The sequence below is a fragment of the Bidens hawaiensis genome, unplaced genomic scaffold (genome assembly GCF_021521415.1).
Source record: "Bidens hawaiensis isolate Kalapana, Puna unplaced genomic scaffold, B.hawaiensis_p1.1 tig00024801_1, whole genome shotgun sequence".
NCBI lineage: Eukaryota > Viridiplantae > Streptophyta > Magnoliopsida > Asterales > Asteraceae > Bidens > Bidens hawaiensis.
This window is the reverse complement of record NW_027493917.1, coordinates 76,922-81,865: the sequence shown is the minus strand read 5'-3', so window position 1 is coordinate 81,865 and position 4,944 is coordinate 76,922. Positions and strand designations below refer to the sequence as shown.

Sequence of the window (4,944 nt, the reverse complement as noted above, 5' to 3'; positions counted from 1 at the left end):
TTTAGAACGCTAGTGAGGATTTTCTGTGACGCGCATCTCTTGGTTGACTTGTTTTTTAATTCTTTGCAAACAGTGAGTTTCACGTTCCCCTTTTACTCTTTTAAACGCTTTTTACTTGGGGGAGATAACATACTCCAAAACGCTTTAGATTTTGTTATTAGTTATATATCACTTGTAAAGGCTAAGTGGCAAACGAAACAACTAAAGTCCTTCATAACATCGAACCGTTTAGTATTTGTATAATAGCGAGTCATTGTTGAGTAGTACTACTGGGTTTGACAAACCCCACCCAACGCTAAACTCGACTGGAGGTCGAGTGGGTGTAATCTTGGCTAACACATTTTCCATGGTCGGGATAGACATGGTGGCAAGGCAATTGATAAACAGTCAGCTTCGGTGTCGAACACTTAGTAATACTTGTTGTATAGGCTAGCTACCTATCGATATATAATTGACTTAACATTATCTGGTAACGCAAAACGCAAACGCAAAACGCAAACGCATAACGCAACACTTAAACGCAAACATTTTCTTTATTTATATATGTGAACTCACCAACCCCGTGTTGACACTTTTAGTATGTTATTCTCAGGTAGCCGAGGCGGGCGTGCGGTATAGGAACATGCATTACATTGAACTCTATCGTTTTTGCAAACTCGTTTTTAAACTGTTATTAATTGGGTTTTAAGTCGTCCTGCGTGACGCAACACTTGGTTTATGATTTTACGCTTCCGCACTTATTTACACTTAAATGTTTCGTGGTTTGAAAACTTTACTTATGATGCTTGATTATAACCAATGATTCCGATCCTGTTAGTTCACACCCTCTGACGGTAAAACTCCGTTAGTGAATTTTGAGGGTGTGACAAAATTTTATTAAATAAAATGTAAATAAGTACAATATGCAATTTAATAAGGTCTTCAGTAAATCCCATATTAGCAACATGTTCTTCAAGAATTTTAGGTGGGAGACCTTTAGTCATCGGATCCGCTAGCATATTATCTGTACTAATATACTCAATACAAAGTTTATTTTCCTCAACTCGTTCACGCACGAAAAAAATACTTTGTATCAAGATATAAACCAGCTCCAGTCGAACTGTTACTGTTCGAGAAATTAATGGCAACTGAATTATCACAATAAAGCTTCAATGGTCTATAAATGGAATTGACTAATATGAGTCCAGAGATCTGATGAAGTTGTCGTTAACTGTTGTTTATGAATCCTCCATGATATGGGCCCGCCTGCTAACATAAAGATATACCCCGAAGTGGACTTCTTGTCATCTTTGCGTTTAGTAAAGTCAGAATCAGAATAACCTACCACTTCTAAATGATCACTTCTTCTATAAGTCAGTTTGTAGTCTTTCATCCATTGAAGATATCGAAGCACCTTCTTAGCTACTTTCCAGTGTTCAAGGCCAGGATTAGTCTGATAACGGCCTAACATTCCAGAAATATAAGCAATATCTTGGCGAGTACAAACTTGTGCATACATAAGGCTCCCGACTACTGATGCATAAGGTATCAATCTCATTTGCTCTTTTTCAACCTCTGTTTTCGGTTATTGGAATGCCCCAAAAATGTCTCCTTTAACTACTGGAGCTGCAGTTGGGTTACATTGTTGCATTTTGTAACGAGTAAGGACATAGTCAATGTAGGCCTCTTTAGATAATCCTAAGATCCTTCTGTGTTTGTTTCAGTGAATTTCGATGCTAATAGCATAAGAAGCATCTCCGAGATCTTTCATGTCACACCCCAACCTACGACGGAAATATCGGAGCGTGAGCTAATTGTCCACAGCTCTCAAGGTATTATCACGCAACATTGGAAATTTCAATATCTATTTAATAAAATTCAATTAAAACACATTATTCAAATACAATATATAAAAACAAATTATTCACCAAGGAAAGATAATTCATAATACAAATGTGTCGTTTATTTCTCTATCTTGATTCTTAAGTTTTCTTTCCAATCTTGAACTAACTTCCCATCACACTATGACCTGCATATACGTTAAAAATAAAGTAGTTTTGTCAACACAAGGTTGAGTGAGTAGCACACCAGTTTTGATGTATATGTATAATAGATAATAAATGCGTAAAATGAGCTAAGCAATTCAACCAATGAGTAAATAAATGAGCTGTCGAAAAGCACGAAGCTATTACGAATGTCGTATGATTATACTATTCTGAGATTATGCTGGACCTATCCGAATGCGGTTCACATAAAGCAAATCAACACATAACGAGTAAGGTACAAATCGTTAAGCACAAGTGAAAATAGTTGCAGTTTGTGTATTAAATAGTAAGGAAATAAATATTAAACGTCTATGTCCACAAAATAGTATAAAATCATTTTTAAAAGGGGGAATGTGGTACTCACCTCAATAGACGAACAAAAGTGAAAAGAGAAATATTAAAGATGATGATTCGCGGAAATCACGCGTTGACGATAAAACCTATAAAGGAAGATAGAATACAGACACGCTAAGTTAATGAACTAGATAGGATATGGGAGTTCGATAATTATAATTTTATTAAGTCATATTATACTCTTTTTAATCATAATTATTATAATATTTTATTATATATAGCGATATTATATGAAAAATTATTAGTTTGTTAAATTATATATAAAGTATATTATAATACTTTATTATTTAAAAATATTATATAAGTAAAACACATCTTTTAAAAATATTATTAGTTTATTAAAAATATATACAAAGTTTACCTTTGTGTGTGTGTGTGTGTGTGTGTATATATATATATAATTTTAATCAAGATTCGGAAACGAAATTAGTTAGAATGTTGGTTTTATAAAAATACCGATTACTGATTAAATATAATATTAATAGTATATTTTAAATGATTAGTATATTAAATATGCATAAATTTAGACTATTACTACCAAAAAAAAAACCCAAGACGGGTGATGTATATAAAATTATACATCTTTTCAACATTAAATAATCTCTAAAAACTGCAGCTTCTATCAAATAAACTAGCTCAAAAGGCTACTTATCATAATTAAATGCAAACTCAGGTAACCCCAAGCCTCAAACGAAGAAACAAGAAAAAAGACAAAGAAAACGGAAGAAAACAAAAGAAAGACAAGAAACACGCCCCCATGCTTCTGATTACAAGAAAAGACAAAAATCTACAATAAAAGACAAACACTGAAGCCAAAAGCACGGGGCCGTTCCTCCTCAACCACAGGGGCGTGCCACAGAAGCACACCCCCGTGTTGAGTCATCATGTACGATATGAAAACATGCAACTGGGACACATGGACACGGGGTCTTGCCTCATTAAGCACGGGGCTGTGCCCCTCCCTCCAGACAGCCTATAAATAGATGCTTAAGTTGCACTCACTTGGTGTGCTTGAAGTAGATCTCTAAACGGGTTTCTCTTATAAAAACACCCACATTACACTCATATTGAAGATCTTGTGAGGAGTTTGAAGGCTTGGAGGCTATCATTATCATCCATCATCATCATCACCATAATCCATCATCATTAAGAAGGGAGGTTCATCCACATTTGGTTAGATTGTTCTAATTTAATCATGTGTTTGTTATCACCATATCTTTTTATGTTCATAATAATGCTCATCATGAGCTAAACTCGAATTACCATCTATAATCTATGAAGAAGCTTTGTTGATGATTATGTGAAACATGTGGTTTAGTTTGGTATAGTACATGGTTATTTTGCAATTATCCATTGATGAAGAAATGCTTTATCACTTTAACTCAATACATCTAAGTTGATGATTTATAATCATTCATGTTAACTCATGTTTTTGGAAACTAGAAATGGTAAAAAGAATACTTTGATACCTTATTCAAGATAAAACATGGATACTTATGTTGTACTTAGAAATGATGAGATATAAGCTATGATCTATTTCTCTAGTTTTGATAATTCTGAAATAACATTGTTAACACGATTTCTTAGGTAATCATGCTAGTTAAAGAAATCATATGTTAATGGAATGTGTAAATATAATCTAATTAAATCAACTAAGGGGAGGTTGTGTGAGTTAACTACAACCACTCGAAGTTGTTAGGATTGGTATTTGAGAAATCAAAGTCAATCCTAATCGTTCTACTATACTAAACTGCTTGTCTACTTAATTTGACATTCTCGTGGTAGTATGACATTAGGAAAGGATGGACTTTAAAATGCGCATGCTACTTTCTTTTATGTCATAGAATATGTTCACTTAGAAATGAGGGACTATTCTATCATATATTCTTAGGACAAGTTTATCGCATGTTTATTTAATAATCATCAAGGAATAATGGAGTGGATTCTTGATATTAGATGGTAAACCTTCATATAATTGAATTACTCAGTTAGAAGTTCTCTTCTTGTCACCTATATATTATATATAAGTATTTCCATTTTATAAAATGTTTAAAAATCAATCTAAAAAAATGATTAAACCCTCTGATTAAAGTAAGACCAAGATTCATTATTAGAAACATTTGTGTCCACAGATCGATACTTGGTTCTTACGAATACTATCCTACATATACGATAGGTACACTATCCTATTTTGTGCGTGTTTAGTTGTATTAGAAATCACTTTTATAAATTTAAAACACAATTTTGTGCAAAGCTTAATCTCCAATCAATTATCATATTTTATCATCACACCGCATACACACGTCAAAACTTTGGCGCCGTTGCCGGGGACACGGTACGTTTCTAAGAACGATTCAAGTTTTAATTTAATCATTGTTTATAATTGTACAAATTTTATTTTATTTTTTTTTCCTTTATAATATATTATATATTTTTAAGGCTAGCCTAACCTTTACCTTTACCTACCTTTACCTTTACTCTAGTTTAATTAGCTTATACCTTAGTTTAGTTTTAGAATAGCTTAGACTAACTTTTAGCTTAAATTTAGCCTAACCTTTAGTTTAAT

The 4,944-nt window shown here is 32.9% G+C and overlaps 1 pseudogene; it reads right to left on the bottom strand.

The window, feature by feature from the left end:
* Positions 1 to 1,156: 1,156 nt before the first annotated feature.
* Positions 1,157 to 1,537, bottom strand: LOC143569921 (secreted RxLR effector protein 161 pseudogene; annotated as a pseudogene).
* Between the last annotated feature and the right edge of the window lie 3,407 nt (positions 1,538 to 4,944).